The 18,392-nt window shown below is 33.5% G+C and overlaps 1 long non-coding RNA gene across 3 annotated transcripts; it reads right to left on the reverse strand.

Moving 5' to 3' along the window:
• Positions 1-1,193: 1,193 nt before the first annotated feature.
• On the reverse strand, positions 1,194-5,708 carry LOC134698958 (uncharacterized). Of its 3 annotated transcripts, none has more exons than XR_010103510.1 (5): positions 5,254-5,708; positions 4,452-4,551; positions 3,229-3,424; positions 2,454-2,612; positions 1,194-1,460 (listed from the first exon to the last, which is right to left on the reverse strand). It is a non-coding gene; the product is annotated as an uncharacterized LOC134698958 (long non-coding RNA). The 3 variants fall into 3 exon arrangements; XR_010103512.1 differs by having other exon boundaries at positions 4,425-4,551; XR_010103511.1 differs by lacking the exon at positions 2,454-2,612.
• Between the last annotated feature and the right edge of the window lie 12,684 nt (positions 5,709-18,392).

Here is an 18,392-nt window from a genome sequence, read left to right on the forward strand (position 1 = left end):
ATATTTTTGTTTACAAAAAAATGAATATTTTCACTACTTTGATTGGATGCCGTCAAGTGAGGAGACCACAATTTTGACATCTGATTGGACCCATGTGTGAAGGAAATCCCCAACCTGTGTATGCAACTACTTACTTGTGTAGTATACTAGCCTAGAATTTACATTCAATTATTTTTTTAGTCCACATGATGCAATTATATACCTCAATGCTTTACTATAACAAAATTTCTGCGTGGGACACATGTTCTGGTACACCAAAACTGGTACCTGCGTTAAGGTGGCAGAAACCAGTTATTTTACAATAAATCTTTAGAATTTCATGGATTTATGATTTTATTTTCTTGAAAATTCCTTCAAGCTTATATACAAATAAAATGTATGGTTTCAAGGAACCAAGATGTGTGCGTGCTTATGTAAATATATAGAAAACCTTTAAATGTGGGTGTCTGTCCTGCATGGAGATTTAAAAATTTATAAATGCATTGTAAATAAGGCAAAAAATGTGATGCTCTGATACCAATCTATTGCTCACCTGCAGAATCCTGCTAAAAGCCGACAAGAATTTTAGGCAAAATTCAAGAGATAAAGGATATTTAGTGAATTAGAGCATTGTCCGAACCTATCCTTACCATCAAAATCTCAAGATATTTTTGTTTACAAAAAAATGAATATTTTCACTACTTTGATTGGATGCCGTCAAGTGAGGAGACCACAATTTTGACATCTGATTGGACCCATGTGTGAAGGAAATCCCCAACCTGTGTATGCAACTACTTACTTGTGTAGTATACTAGCCTAGAATTTACATTCAATTATTTTTTTAGTCCACATGATGCAATTATATACCTCAATGCTTTACTATAACAAAATTTCTGCGTGGGACACATGTTCTGGTACACCAAAACTGGTACCTGCGTTAAGGTGGCAGAAACCAGTTATTTTACAATAAATCTTTAGAATTTCATGGATTTATGATTTTATTTTCTTGAAAATTCCTTCAAGCTTATATACAAATAAAATGTATGGTTTCAAGGAACCAAGATGTGTGCGTGCTTATGTAAATATATAGAAAACCTTTAAATGTGGGTGTCTGTCCTGCATGGAGATTTAAAAATTTATAAATGCATTGTAAATAAGGCAAAAAATGTGATGCTCTGATACCAATCTATTGCTCACCTGCAGAATCCTGCTAAAGGTTGCACTTGTGTAAAACCAGCAATGCAATTTTCCATAGGAACTGCCTAAATTGCATATGCAGTCACTCTTCATTCAGGAAGTTTTGAGGAGAATGTTAGATTTCCCTGGAAAGGAGACATGCACTACTTTTTTTTGCACTAATAAAAACATATAGCTGTGCGGCATATTTTCAAGTTTTACTGCCCTCCATTTATAAACATTGCAGGTTCGCACTGAATTTTTCCATTAAATTTGACTCAACACCCAAATGTCTTCCAGTCCTCCTGAAAAATAAGTTAAATAAATAGACATTTTTATTTATATCCATTTAATTCTCCAATCAAGTCTTAATTAAAAAAAAAAAACTTTGCATCCATGGCAACAACTATGTAAACAGTAGCAGTATTTAGTGCACATTCAATTTCTCCCCAAAAGAGGCGTGACTTGCAAATCACACGTGATTTACAAAGTGCAACCTATACTGTACTTTCAAACCCCTTTTAGTATCAAAATATTCTTATATTCTTGTTGTTATATATGTAAGTAATAGAAAATAATAAGTTACAATGGTAGTTTTTTCATTATTGTATTTTTATAGTACTTCTAGTAACTATACCCTGTTTGCGGCAAGATGTGTTTTTTTCCTGTTCACTATTTTTTTTTTTTTTATGCAATTTATATTTTTTTTTGTCTACTTAATAAACTCATTATATATTTGTGTTTTTCTTGTACCTTTGTGTAATAGCTATTTGAATCATGGTTAGTTTTACTACAATCTGTTTATTTTGTAGAATTTTTGTTTTCTTTATGTACTATACCATAAAATGCATAAAAAGTTGTCATACAAGCTTCAAAAAACTATCCCTATAACAAAAACATACACCTTATCTTTACTTTCTGTTTATGTTATAGCACACAAGCCTGTCAGCACTGATAAAAAAATTCAATGAAGAGAGGTCAAATTATATGAACTTGTCAAATTACAAAATAATGAGATTAACCATCATGATGATTTTTATATGATTTATATAAAAAATCTTACATCTGGGGTCACCTTCAGTACCATCTGATATAAACAAAAAACTTAGTCATTCATGATTGTTTAGTTGTAAGGTCCTATATTTGTTATTTAAATATTAAAATACTGGAATAAAGTGCATTTCAAACAATTCTTACAATAACAATGGGTCTAATCCCATGGCGTCTAAGGAAATACACATTTCAGAAAGGAAACAAGCCATATAATAAGGGGAAAAAATACAGAAATAAGACTTTACCTGCTGAAAAAGGCAAATTTGTGAGACTACCAAAAGACTTGTATGACTTAGTGACTAAATCTGTTCATAATAAGAATGTTCAACTCATTCCTGCCTCTACAAAATCAGCTCGCTTTCTAAGGCCGAAGCCTCCGACAAAAACAGAAGTTGAAAAATGTGCTGAAAATGAAACAAAAACAGGGTAAGAATACTTTTTTTTGTTATTAAGCTTTCAAAAATAATTAAACTTGCTTAAAAAAGTCACTTATAAACAACTATGAAGAAAAAGGCATGTGTCTTATATGCCAATTCTTTAAATGTGACAGCTGAAGAAAATGCAAGCTAGGATAATACTTATTTTTAAATTTCTAGTCCTATATATATTTTCAAGAATTAAATAGTGCATGATTTTTATATATAATATATATAAAAACACAGGCAAAGAAAAAAATATGCACTTTTGAGAGTAAATTTGATCAAAAAGCTTATTTAAAGAAAACACTATTGTAAGGGAGGTAATTCAAAATAAAATTATTTTCACCTTTCCAAAACTTAGTTTTTACAAATAAAAAACTAATTCACTTCAATTTTGGCAACATTTTTCAACTTCAGGTCAGAGAAAAATAGTTTTCGACTCCTTCGGATCAATGAACTTGAACAGATGTGGAATGAGGTTTTCATAGAACACAGAAAAATATCCCCTATGTGTACAGGGTTCATATCATGGGATTTAAGTGCAGAACAGCAAAGAGGGGCTGCCTGGAGGGAAAAGGCAAGCTGCAATAAGTGTTCTTACCATTCAAAAATGTTCAACCTTTACAATGAGGTGATCTCAAAGAAACGTGGTCGTCGAACAGCAGCTATTAATCTATCCATACAAGTCGCACTTAATCACATAGCTATCAGCACAACTGGTCTACAGAAATTATTTCTTGGTTCTAATATACCAGCTCCTTCCACTTCAAGTATGCAACACAGTGCTAATGTTGTTTCTGAAATTATAGAAGAGTACAATCAAAAGGATTTGGTTCAGAAAAGAAAATTACTGAAGGAAATAAACATATTAAGAGGTGATAATCCTAATATTATTAACATTCAGGCCGACGGAATGTATAATAACCCTATTTATTCCGGAATGGGTAAAACACCATTTCAACCAGCTACTCAATGTACGTATAACATGTTAGAAAATAATACTTATAAGCACAGTATTGTAAGCACAAGACAAGTGTCTAAGCTTTGCTCAAATAAGAGTGAACATAAAACAAAAACAAAAGTTAAATCTCACAAAGGTCACTGTTCCGCAAACATTGAAATGCATGACAGCATAGGCAGTGAGGAGCGATGGGCTAAAGACTGCTTGTTAGACCTGAAAAATGATGGTCTGGAAGTTCAAGAAATTACCACTGACCCTGACAGCAGTGCATTTAGAGCTGCAGAGTCTCTCTTTAAAGCTGGTACAACCAATACTCAGCCAATTCATTTTCTAGATACGAGACATGTGTCCGCAAATCATAGAAATTTTATTAAAAAAATGTCAGGTCTGAAGGAAATAATGCCGGCACGATTAGTTTCAGAGAAAGATAAAATGCTAAAAAGGTTTGCATTAGATATGGCAGCACGTTGTCAGGCAGAGTACAATGCTGCCTTTGATAAATTCAATATGGACTCTGTACGGGTAAAAGTTCACCTATCATATGCATGTCATGCTATAGTTTCTTGCTATCAGGGCAATCATAATGGTTGTACAAAATATTCCCTTGTTTGTTCAAATAGGAACAGTTTGAAGACATGGACTGAAAAATCAGCTTATCTGAAAAATAACTTTAAATTAAATAAATCAGAGAACACAGCAGCATTGTTACGTGAATGCGTAAAATATCGCCTTGGACCTACCATGCTAAACCGTACATGCAAAAACACTAACACACAAAAAGCTGAAGCAACTAACCGTGCAATACGTGCAACTGTACCTAGCAATGTAACATTTACCAGAAACTATAAAGGAAGGGTACATACAGCTATACATAACGTAAATAATGGCCCTGGAGAATCCATCGTGAAACTCTGTCAAGCGGCTGGGGTTCCCATCGAACCAGGAAGTCGTGCTGCCCATGGTCTGAAAAATATTCAACAACATAATGAAAAACATAAATCATATAAGCAGTCAAAGAAGTACACAGATCAGAGATGCTCAAAAAAACATGAACTGTATAAAATATATGATGAGCATCAAGAGGAAAAAGACTATGAGAAAAACAAACTTTTACCGACAAAACGACTGGCCGCAAAACAACCTCAAGAGTATTCGTTTGCCAAAAAACTCCGATCAAGACATGTTAAAAATAAATAAATTACCTGCATCAGATAAGACAACACGGTAAATGATTATTTGTACACTGTTTTGCCCGTCTACAGAAAATTCTCTCTATGTTTATACTGTGCGACTCTAAGATCAGGTGCTCCGGTTTAATACATTTGGGGTTATGGCAAAGGTGTGAAATATCTAAAGGATCACCGTTTGGAGAGAAACGGGGAAGATTTTCTTTTAATATTCTTTTATCTAGCATATAAGATAATCTGTGAGCTCTTTCAAGAGTTCTAGTGCCATCAGGCCAATTCATAACTTTTTTCCCATAGACCCCATGCTCCAAAGCTCCAACCCACACTGTACAGTCATAATTTCCATGATTTTTTTCACTTTTCTTAGACAAAGAATGCATTCCAAAATGATTCCATGTTGTTTCTGTAAAATGAAAACCCAAAAGGGGTCCGAAATTGGGATCCCAGGGAGGCTGAGGGGTGAATTCCCATTATTTACCTTATAGGTTGCACTTGTGTAAAACCAGCAATGCAATTTTCCATAGGAACTGCCTAAATTGCATATGCAGTCACTCTTCATTCAGGAAGTTTTGAGGAGAATGTTAGATTTCCCTGGAAAGGAGACATGCACTACTTTTTTTTGCACTAATAAAAACATATAGCTGTGCGGCATATTTTCAAGTTTTACTGCCCTCCATTTATAAACATTGCAGGTTCGCACTGAATTTTTCCATTAAATTTGACTCAACACCCAAATGTCTTCCAGTCCTCCTGAAAAATAAGTTAAATAAATAGACATTTTTATTTATATCCATTTAATTCTCCAATCAAGTCTTAATTAAAAAAAAAAAACTTTGCATCCATGGCAACAACTATGTAAACAGTAGCAGTATTTAGTGCACATTCAATTTCTCCCCAAAAGAGGCGTGACTTGCAAATCACACGTGATTTACAAAGTGCAACCTATAAGCCGACAAGAATTTTAGGCAAAATTCAAGAGATAAAGGATATTTAGTGAATTAGAGCATTGTCCGAACCTATCCTTACCATCAAAATCTCAAGATATTTTTGTTTACAAAAAAATGAATATTTTCACTACTTTGATTGGATGCCGTCAAGTGAGGAGACCACAATTTTGACATCTGATTGGACCCATGTGTGAAGGAAATCCCCAACCTGTGTATGCAACTACTTACTTGTGTAGTATACTAGCCTAGAATTTACATTCAATTATTTTTTTAGTCCACATGATGCAATTATATACCTCAATGCTTTACTATAACAAAATTTCTGCGTGGGACACATGTTCTGGTACACCAAAACTGGTACCTGCGTTAAGGTGGCAGAAACCAGTTATTTTACAATAAATCTTTAGAATTTCATGGATTTATGATTTTAATTTCTTGAAAATTCCTTCAAGCTTATATACAAATAAAATGTATGGTTTCAAGGAACCAAGATGTGTGCGTGCTTATGTAAATATATAGAAAACCTTTAAATGTGGGTGTCTGTCCTGCATGGAGATTTAAAAATTTATAAATGCATTGTAAATAAGGCAAAAAATGTGATGCTCTGATACCAATCTATTGCTCACCTGCAGAATCCTGCTAAAAGCCGACAAGAATTTTAGGCAAAATTCAAGAGATAAAGGATATTTAGTGAATTAGAGCATTGTCCGAACCTATCCTTACCATCAAAATCTCAAGATATTTTTGTTTACAAAAAAATGAATATTTTCACTACTTTGATTGGATGCCGTCAAGTGAGGAGACCACAATTTTGACATCTGATTGGACCCATGTGTGAAGGAAATCCCCAACCTGTGTATGCAACTACTTACTTGTGTAGTATACTAGCCTAGAATTTACATTCAATTATTTTTTTAGTCCACATGATGCAATTATATACCTCAATGCTTTACTATAACAAAATTTCTGCGTGGGACACATGTTCTGGTACACCAAAACTGGTACCTGCGTTAAGGTGGCAGAAACCAGTTATTTTACAATAAATCTTTAGAATTTCATGGATTTATGATTTTATTTTCTTGAAAATTCCTTCAAGCTTATATACAAATAAAATGTATGGTTTCAAGGAACCAAGATGTGTGCGTGCTTATGTAAATATATAGAAAACCTTTAAATGTGGGTGTCTGTCCTGCATGGAGATTTAAAAATTTATAAATGCATTGTAAATAAGGCAAAAAATGTGATGCTCTGATACCAATCTATTGCTCACCTGCAGAATCCTGCTAAAAGCCGACAAGAATTTTAGGCAAAATTCAAGAGATAAAGGATATTTAGTGAATTAGAGCATTGTCCGAACCTATCCTTACCATCAAAATCTCAAGATATTTTTGTTTACAAAAAAATGAATATTTTCACTACTTTGATTGGATGCCGTCAAGTGAGGAGACCACAATTTTGACATCTGATTGGACCCATGTGTGAAGGAAATCCCCAACCTGTGTATGCAACTACTTACTTGTGTAGTATACTAGCCTAGAATTTACATTCAATTATTTTTTTAGTCCACATGATGCAATTATATACCTCAATGCTTTACTATAACAAAATTTCTGCGTGGGACACATGTTCTGGTACACCAAAACTGGTACCTGCGTTAAGGTGGCAGAAACCAGTTATTTTACAATAAATCTTTAGAATTTCATGGATTTATGATTTTATTTTCTTGAAAATTCCTTCAAGCTTATATACAAATAAAATGTATGGTTTCAAGGAACCAAGATGTGTGCGTGCTTATGTAAATATATAGAAAACCTTTAAATGTGGGTGTCTGTCCTGCATGGAGATTTAAAAATTTATAAATGCATTGTAAATAAGGCAAAAAATGTGATGCTCTGATACCAATCTATTGCTCACCTGCAGAATCCTGCTAAAAGCCGACAAGAATTTTAGGCAAAATTCAAGAGATAAAGGATATTTAGTGAATTAGAGCATTGTCCGAACCTATCCTTACCATCAAAATCTCAAGATATTTTTGTTTACAAAAAAATGAATATTTTCACTACTTTGATTGGATGCCGTCAAGTGAGGAGACCACAATTTTGACATCTGATTGGACCCATGTGTGAAGGAAATCCCCAACCTGTGTATGCAACTACTTACTTGTGTAGTATACTAGCCTAGAATTTACATTCAATTATTTTTTTAGTCCACATGATGCAATTATATACCTCAATGCTTTACTATAACAAAATTTCTGCGTGGGACACATGTTCTGGTACACCAAAACTGGTACCTGCGTTAAGGTGGCAGAAACCAGTTATTTTACAATAAATCTTTAGAATTTCATGGATTTATGATTTTATTTTCTTGAAAATTCCTTCAAGCTTATATACAAATAAAATGTATGGTTTCAAGGAACCAAGATGTGTGCGTGCTTATGTAAATATATAGAAAACCTTTAAATGTGGGTGTCTGTCCTGCATGGAGATTTAAAAATTTATAAATGCATTGTAAATAAGGCAAAAAATGTGATGCTCTGATACCAATCTATTGCTCACCTGCAGAATCCTGCTAAAAGCCGACAAGAATTTTAGGCAAAATTCAAGAGATAAAGGATATTTAGTGAATTAGAGCATTGTCCGAACCTATCCTTACCATCAAAATCTCAAGATATTTTTGTTTACAAAAAAATGAATATTTTCACTACTTTGATTGGATGCCGTCAAGTGAGGAGACCACAATTTTGACATCTGATTGGACCCATGTGTGAAGGAAATCCCCAACCTGTGTATGCAACTACTTACTTGTGTAGTATACTAGCCTAGAATTTACATTCAATTATTTTTTTAGTCCACATGATGCAATTATATACCTCAATGCTTTACTATAACAAAATTTCTGCGTGGGACACATGTTCTGGTACACCAAAACTGGTACCTGCGTTAAGGTGGCAGAAACCAGTTATTTTACAATAAATCTTTAGAATTTCATGGATTTATGATTTTATTTTCTTGAAAATTCCTTCAAGCTTATATACAAATAAAATGTATGGTTTCAAGGAACCAAGATGTGTGCGTGCTTATGTAAATATATAGAAAACCTTTAAATGTGGGTGTCTGTCCTGCATGGAGATTTAAAAATTTATAAATGCATTGTAAATAAGGCAAAAAATGTGATGCTCTGATACCAATCTATTGCTCACCTGCAGAATCCTGCTAAAAGCCGACAAGAATTTTAGGCAAAATTCAAGAGATAATGGATATTTAGTGAATTAGAGCATTGTCCGAACCTATCCTTACCATCAAAATCTCAAGATATTTTTGTTTACAAAAAAATGAATATTTTCACTACTTTGATTGGATGCCGTCAAGTGAGGAGACCACAATTTTGACATCTGATTGGACCCATGTGTGAAGGAAATCCCCAACCTGTGTATGCAACTACTTACTTGTGTAGTATACTAGCCTAGAATTTACATTCAATTATTTTTTTAGTCCACATGATGCAATTATATACCTCAATGCTTTACTATAACAAAATTTCTGCGTGGGACACATGTTCTGGTACACCAAAACTGGTACCTGCGTTAAGGTGGCAGAAACCAGTTATTTTACAATAAATCTTTAGAATTTCATGGATTTATGATTTTATTTTCTTGAAAATTCCTTCAAGCTTATATACAAATAAAATGTATGGTTTCAAGGAACGAAGATGTGTGCGTGCTTATGTAAATATATAGAAAACCTTTAAATGTGGGTGTCTGTCCTGCATGGAGATTTAAAAATTTATAAATGCATTGTAAATAAGGCAAAAAATGTGATGCTCTGATACCAATCTATTGCTCACCTGCAGAATCCTGCTAAAAGCCGACAAGAATTTTAGGCAAAATTCAAGAGATAAAGGATATTTAGTGAATTAGAGCATTGTCCGAACCTATCCTTACCATCAAAATCTCAAGATATTTTTGTTTACAAAAAAATGAATATTTTCACTACTTTGATTGGATGCCGTCAAGTGAGGAGACCACAATTTTGACATCTGATTGGACCCATGTGTGAAGGAAATCCTCAACCTGTGTATGCAACTACTTACTTGTGTAGTATACTAGCCTAGAATTTACATTCAATTATTTTTTTAGTCCACATGATGCAATTATATACCTCAATGCTTTACTATAACAAAATTTCTGCGTGGGACACATGTTCTGGTACACCAAAACTGGTACCTGCGTTAAGGTGGCAGAAACCAGTTATTTTACAATAAATCTTTAGAATTTCATGGATTTATGATTTTATTTTCTTGAAAATTCCTTCAAGCTTATATACAAATAAAATGTATGGTTTCAAGGAACCAAGATGTGTGCGTGCTTATGTAAATATATAGAAAACCTTTAAATGTGGGTGTCTGTCCTGCATGGAGATTTAAAAATTTATAAATGCATTGTAAATAAGGCTAAAATTGTGATGCTCTGATACCAATCTATTGCTCACCTGCAGAATCCTGCTAAAAGCCGACAAGAATTTTAGGCAAAATTCAAGAGATAAAGGATATTTAGTGAATTAGAGCATTGTCCGAACCTATCCTTACCATCAAAATCTCAAGATATTTTTGTTTACAAAAAAATGAATATTTTCACTACTTTGATTGGATGCCGTCAAGTGAGGAGACCACAATTTTGACATCTGATTGGACCCATGTGTGAAGGAAATCCCCAACCTGTGTATGCAACTACTTACTTGTGTAGTATACTAGCCTAGAATTTACATTCAATTATTTTTTTAGTCCACATGATGCAATTATATACCTCAATGCTTTACTATAACAAAATTTCTGCGTGGGACACATGTTCTGGTACACCAAAACTGGTACCTGCGTTAAGGTGGCAGAAACCAGTTATTTTACAATAAATCTTTAGAATTTCATGGATTTATGATTTTATTTTCTTGAAAATTCCTTCAAGCTTATATACAAATAAAATGTATGGTTTCAAGGAACCAAGATGTGTGCGTGCTTATGTAAATATATAGAAAACCTTTAAATGTGGGTGTCTGTCCTGCATGGAGATTTAAAAATTTATAAATGCATTGTAAATAAGGCAAAAAATGTGATGCTCTGATACCAATCTATTGCTCACCTGCAGAATCCTGCTAAAAGCCGACAAGAATTTTAGGCAAAATTCAAGAGATAAAGGATATTTAGTGAATTAGAGCATTGTCCGAACCTATCCTTACCATCAAAATCTCAAGATATTTTTGTTTACAAAAAAATGAATATTTTCACTACTTTGATTGGATGCCGTCAAGTGAGGAGACCACAATTTTGACATCTGATTGGACCCATGTGTGAAGGAAATCCCCAACCTGTGTATGCAACTACTTACTTGTGTAGTATACTAGCCTAGAATTTACATTCAATTATTTTTTTAGTCCACATGATGCAATTATATACCTCAATGCTTTACTATAACAAAATTTCTGCGTGGGACACATGTTCTGGTACACCAAAACTGGTACCTGCGTTAAGGTGGCAGAAACCAGTTATTTTACAATAAATCTTTAGAATTTCATGGATTTATGATTTTATTTTCTTGAAAATTCCTTCAAGCTTATATACAAATAAAATGTATGGTTTCAAGGAACCAAGATGTGTGCGTGCTTATGTAAATATATAGAAAACCTTTAAATGTGGGTGTCTGTCCTGCATGGAGATTTAAAAATTTATAAATGCATTGTAAATAAGGCAAAAAATGTGATGCTCTGATACCAATCTATTGCTCACCTGCAGAATCCTGCTAAAAGCCGACAAGAATTTTAGGCAAAATTCAAGAGATAAAGGATATTTAGTGAATTAGAGCATTGTCCGAACCTATCCTTACCATCAAAATCTCAAGATATTTTTGTTTACAAAAAAATGAATATTTTCACTACTTTGATTGGATGCCGTCAAGTGAGGAGACCACAATTTTGACATCTGATTGGACCCATGTGTGAAGGAAATCCCCAACCTGTGTATGCAACTACTTACTTGTGTAGTATACTAGCCTAGAATTTACATTCAATTATTTTTTTAGTCCACATGATGCAATTATATACCTCAATGCTTTACTATAACAAAATTTCTGCGTGGGACACATGTTCTGGTACACCAAAACTGGTACCTGCGTTAAGGTGGCAGAAACCAGTTATTTTACAATAAATCTTTAGAATTTCATGGATTTATGATTTTATTTTCTTGAAAATTCCTTCAAGCTTATATACAAATAAAATGTATGGTTTCAAGGAACCAAGATGTGTGCGTGCTTATGTAAATATATAGAAAACCTTTAAATGTGGGTGTCTGTCCTGCATGGAGATTTAAAAATTTATAAATGCATTGTAAATAAGGCAAAAAATGTGATGCTCTGATACCAATCTATTGCTCACCTGCAGAATCCTGCTAAAAGCCGACAAGAATTTTAGGCAAAATTCAAGAGATAAAGGATATTTAGTGAATTAGAGCATTGTCCGAACCTATCCTTACCATCAAAATCTCAAGATATTTTTGTTTACAAAAAAATTAATATTTTCACTACTTTGATTGGATGCCGTCAAGTGAGGAGACCACAATTTTGACATCTGATTGGACCCATGTGTGAAGGAAATCCCCAACCTGTGTATGCAACTACTTACTTGTGTAGTATACTAGCCTAGAATTTACATTCAATTATTTTTTTAGTCCACATGATGCAATTATATACCTCAATGCTTTACTATAACAAAATTTCTGCGTGGGACACATGTTCTGGTACACCAAAACTGGTACCTGCGTTAAGGTGGCAGAAACCAGTTATTTTACAATAAATCTTTAGAATTTCATGGATTTATGATTTTATTTTCTTGAAAATTCCTTCAAGCTTATATACAAATAAAATGTATGGTTTCAAGGAACCAAGATGTGTGCGTGCTTATGTAAATATATAGAAAACCTTTAAATGTGGGTGTCTGTCCTGCATGGAGATTTAAAAATTTATAAATGCATTGTAAATAAGGCAAAAAATGTGATGCTCTGATACCAATCTATTGCTCACCTGCAGAATCCTGCTAAAAGCCGACAAGAATTTTAGGCAAAATTCAAGAGATAAAGGATATTTAGTGAATTAGAGCATTGTCCGAACCTATCCTTACCATCAAAATCTCAAGATATTTTTGTTTACAAAAAAATTAATATTTTCACTACTTTGATTGGATGCCGTCAAGTTTTTTACATCTGATTGGACCCATGTGTGAAGGAAATCCCCAACCTGTGTATGCAACTACTTACTTGTGTAGTATACTAGCCTAGAATTTACATTCAATTATTTTTTTAGTCCACATGATGCAATTATATACCTCAATGCTTTACTATAACAAAATTTCTGCGTGGGACACATGTTCTGGTACACCAAAACTGGTACCTGCGTTAAGGTGGCAGAAACCAGTTATTTTACAATAAATCTTTAGAATTTCATGGATTTATGATTTTATTTTCTTGAAAATTCCTTCAAGCTTATATACAAATAAAATGTATGGTTTCAAGGAACCAAGATGTGTGCGTGCTTATGTAAATATATAGAAAACCTTTAAATGTGGGTGTCTGTCCTGCATGGAGATTTAAAAATTTATAAATGCATTGTAAATAAGGCAAAAAATGTGATGCTCTGATACCAATCTATTGCTCACCTGCAGAATCCTGCTAAAAGCCGACAAGAATTTTAGGCAAAATTCAAGAGATAAAGGATATTTAGTGAATTAGAGCATTGTCCGAACCTATCCTTACCATCAAAATCTCAAGATATTTTTGTTTACAAAAAAATGAATATTTTCACTACTTTGATTGGATGCCGTCAAGTGAGGAGACCACAATTTTGACATCTGATTGGACCCATGTGTGAAGGAAATCCCCAACCTGTGTATGCAACTACTTACTTGTGTAGTATACTAGCCTAGAATTTACATTCAATTATTTTTTTAGTCCACATGATGCAATTATATACCTCAATGCTTTACTATAACAAAATTTCTGCGTGGGACACATGTTCTGGTACACCAAAACTGGTACCTGCGTTAAGGTGGCAGAAACCAGTTATTTTACAATAAATCTTTAGAATTTCATGGATTTATGATTTTATTTTCTTGAAAATTCCTTCAAGCTTATATACAAATAAAATGTATGGTTTCAAGGAACCAAGATGTGTGCGTGCTTATGTAAATATATAGAAAACCTTTAAATGTGGGTGTCTGTCCTGCATGGAGATTTAAAAATTTATAAATGCATTGTAAATAAGGCAAAAAATGTGATGCTCTGATACCAATCTATTGCTCACCTGCAGAATCCTGCTAAAAGCCGACAAGAATTTTAGGCAAAATTCAAGAGATAAAGGATATTTAGTGAATTAGAGCATTGTCCGAACCTATCCTTACCATCAAAATCTCAAGATATTTTTGTTTACAAAAAAATGAATATTTTCACTACTTTGATTGGATGCCGTCAAGTGAGGAGACCACAATTTTGACATCTGATTGGACCCATGTGTGAAGGAAATCCCCAACCTGTGTATGCAACTACTTACTTGTGTAGTATACTAGCCTAGAATTTACATTCAATTATTTTTTTAGTCCACATGATGCAATTATATACCTCAATGCTTTACTATAACAAAATTTCTGCGTGGGACACATGTTCTGGTACACCAAAACTGGTACCTGCTACCTCAGTTAAGTTGTGTGGACTCTTTTTATGCACTGAGGACAGCACGAAATTCTTCCATCGATGCAACCATGTATTAAATGTATCGTTCGTCTGCATTAAACTTCTATATAGTTCAACTTTTGTATCCCACATTACCAAACGAACATCTCTCAACAACCATCAACAAGAGATTTGTGAGAATCTTTTCATCATTGTTCAAGGAATTTTATCTTGATTATTGTCCAGTACCATATATTGTCCAGTACCATATTGGTGACCTTCTGCTGTTGTTTTTTTTTTATGGTCGGGTTGTTGTCTCTTTGACACATTCCCCATATCCATTCTCAATTTTATATCACTAATGTATACTTTTTGTAAATTTACTGTTCATCAGCTTTATAATCGTTCGAAATATCAAGTTTTTCTATCCTTAGGCATAGATGGCGCATGGTAGATAAGGTAAAATTTTGAGAAATGTATTGTTGGTTTTCAACTGTATTCCCCTTCCTTTCTGCTTTGACACTCTAGCTGTTTCGATACAAACCTACGAGAAATTTCCACTGGTTTCTTCGATGAGCATTTGGCATAGTCCCGCATTTGTATTTATTGTACAATGTCGTTAGAGGTGAAAAGTAAGAAATAACAAAAAATACTCCGAGGAACGGAAAGTTTATAATTAAAATTGAAAAATCAAAAACACAAAAAACATCAAACGAATGAATAACAACTGTTATAATTCTGACTTTGTTCATGCATAATAGGATGCAGAAAATTGTGGCTGAAGCCTGGTTGGTGTAGCATTACTCTACGAAGTGTCTCAGTATTTTGTACATCCAACATTCATGTATTCATTTTTTTTCAGTTTCTGTCATGGTTTCGGTTGGTTGATCTGTTATGTCCATTATATTCTAAATAACTTTAAAATTGGCTTTTCATAACATCATTGGCATAAACATTCTTTGGTCGAGTATTGTGTCCTCGCAGTCGGTTTTATTTTGATTCGAGCGTCACTGGTGAGTCTTTTTTGCGACGAAACGCGCGTTTGACGTAATTATAATATGTTAATCCTGGTATCTATGATGAGTTAATTTTATCAAATCATATTCCTATAATGATAATAAAATTGAGAATGGAAATGGGGAATGTGTCAAAGAGTCAACAATCTGACCATAGAAGAAAAAAAACAGGTCTTCAATGTAGCGAGAAATTCCCGCACCCGGAGGCGTCCTCCAGCTGGACCCTAAACAAATATATACTAGTTCAGTGATAATGAACGTCATACTAATTTCCAAATTGTACACAAGAAACTAAAATTAAAATAATACAATATTAACAAAGGCCAGAGGCTCATGACTTGGGACAGGCGCACAATAGTATATATTTGTATTCTTGAATTAGGTATGCTGTACATTTACAAAACCTAAGCTACAAGGGTCCTTGCTTTTGTAATTGTTGTTCTTGTGTAAGGGTTATTGGTAATGTCCATCTCTAAAGTAAAGTATATGTATTCTCGCAGGAAATGAATGACATAACTGTACCACCAAATGTCAAATCTTAAATGTAAAAATATGTTGATTAGTTTTTCTTAAAAAAGAACAAGAGAAAAGGATTATGAATGTAGAAATATAGATAGATAATAATAATGAATGACGATTGTTATAAAATTCAACGAAAATGAATATCCGATAAAAAGCATATAAACGTCAGCAGCCGAAACAAAACGAGACCAATTCTCCCTAGGAGTTTACCGCTTAAACTGTAATCCACCAACTATGTTTGTGTCTTTGTAACATATCACGTGTTTTTGTGTTATTGTGAGACGGTAAATTTTTGTATTCTTTTCTTTCATTTAGGAGATAACTGTGTTGTATTTTAAGCTCCGACGGCATCAATTGGGGATGTGATGGTCACAAATAAGTTTACTGGCGACGCGTTAGCGGAGACAGTTAACGGGTATTTGCGACCATCAAATCCAAAATTGATGCCGTCGGAGCTTAAAATACAATATTGTTATCTGCATTCTAATGAAACTGACAGAAAACAACGTTAAAACATATATTTAAAATCTGTCATATACCGTGTGCGCTTGCGCGTACGTCCCATAGCATCAATTGTCAATTGATGCCATGTAAGAATTTGACGTTATCCAATCAAAATGAACGTTTCAAACGTTGTTGCATTAGAATACATATTTGTTTGTTTTTATAGTAATTTAGATTAAAACACAATGATGACTGATGTACACATATTTTTGATATTTTTGCATATTTTCTCTTTTTATTTTGTTTTCGCATCGTTGTCAATATAATGGAATTTTATACGACTGCCATACAAAGATGTTACGCTTGATATTAATAAAGGCAACAGTAGTATACCAGTGTTTAAACGTCATAAATCGGTTGATAGAAAAATAATCCGGGGTACAAACTAAACTCTAGTTGGGAAACACATCAACTTTAAGAGGAAAACAAAGGAAGAACAGGAACACTGAAATTCAACAGAAAACACACGCCAACACACTTAGAAACGAACTATTTAATAACAACTACCATATGGGAACAAACTGTGCGCCTCTCCCTGTCGACCTCTTCTTATTTTCATAATATGATTTGGAGTTTCTCCTGATACATGTTAAAATTAGGAGATCAAAGAAGTCATATTTAATTTCACATTCAGATATGTTATTTGATTTTCTTTCAATTAACAATCCGACCTTTTTTTTATTAGGTTCCATTAAAAAGTAAAATCACAAAAAAAAATGAATTCCGAGGAAAATTCAATCGTAAAGTCCCTAATCAAATGGCAAAATCAAATGACAAAACACATCCAACGAATGGACAACAACGGTCATAATCCTGACTTGGTAAAGGCATTTTCAAATATAGAAAATGGTGGACTGAACCTGGTTTTATAGCGCTATATCTCTCCCTTATATGACAGTCGCATCAAATTCCGTTGTTTTTACAACGATGCGTGAACAAAACAGACATAATAAATAAAAGTCAAAATATGGCTACAGCAGTCATCATCATGATATATCCCTCATCAGTAGACATTTAAGAAACAACAGACACGGCTTCTTCCACCTCACTTTTAGATATGAGCAATATGGAAGATACACTTAATAATAAAAAGATTGTGACCTCATAAACAATATGTACCATGTCAAACAAAATAACTGCAACATGACACTTCATGTCTACATGAATCACGTATTATCGCCCCAGTTACATAATTCGTTTGACAGAAATTTACTATAAGGTTCATTAGTTTCAGTATTGAGTGCTAAACATCATGAGGTTTTACAACTACATGTAGTTTCCTGTTAAAAGGTACAATCGTAACGTAAATGATACTTAAAAAAATAGCGTATAGATTAATATGGAATTTTACTTTGTAATGATAAGTAAGAAAATAATTAACGCAAAATTCATTTCTATAGCAACAAAAGACAAACGTTATCCAGAAGTCACTTATAATACAATGAACACCCGACCATACTTTTTGTGTTTGGAAGATTTTATTGGCCCACAAAACAGGACGATCAATTGATATTTCCGGTGATGCAAAAATGTAATATACAGGTTTGTAAGTGGGTTGTAGGTGACTATTCTAGCCTTCTAGGAACTGAAAAAAAATGACCGTTTTCCATAGACAGGGTGAAATTGAAAAGTCTGTCCAGCAAAATAATGTACCTTGCAGAGAATATATGTTTGCACAAGTGAAAATAAATTTTAATTGGGACGTGTTTAAAATGAAAAGGTTCCATCAGAGAGAAAAAAAACTCCCGCTACCCAAATGCTGCATATTTTTTATGTGTACTGTGCTCCTGTCATGTAATTTTGTCATTTTAGTGGTATATTTAACATTGCCATATAGCGCGAGGTTTGGTCAGCCACAAAACAAGGTCCAACCCACCATTTTTCTCTAAAATATCCAAAGGAATATGGCAGTTGTTATCTAA

Source organism: Mytilus trossulus, unplaced genomic scaffold, assembly GCF_036588685.1.
Source record: "Mytilus trossulus isolate FHL-02 unplaced genomic scaffold, PNRI_Mtr1.1.1.hap1 h1tg000024l__unscaffolded, whole genome shotgun sequence".
In the NCBI taxonomy this organism is placed as follows: Eukaryota; Metazoa; Mollusca; class Bivalvia; order Mytilida; family Mytilidae; genus Mytilus; species Mytilus trossulus.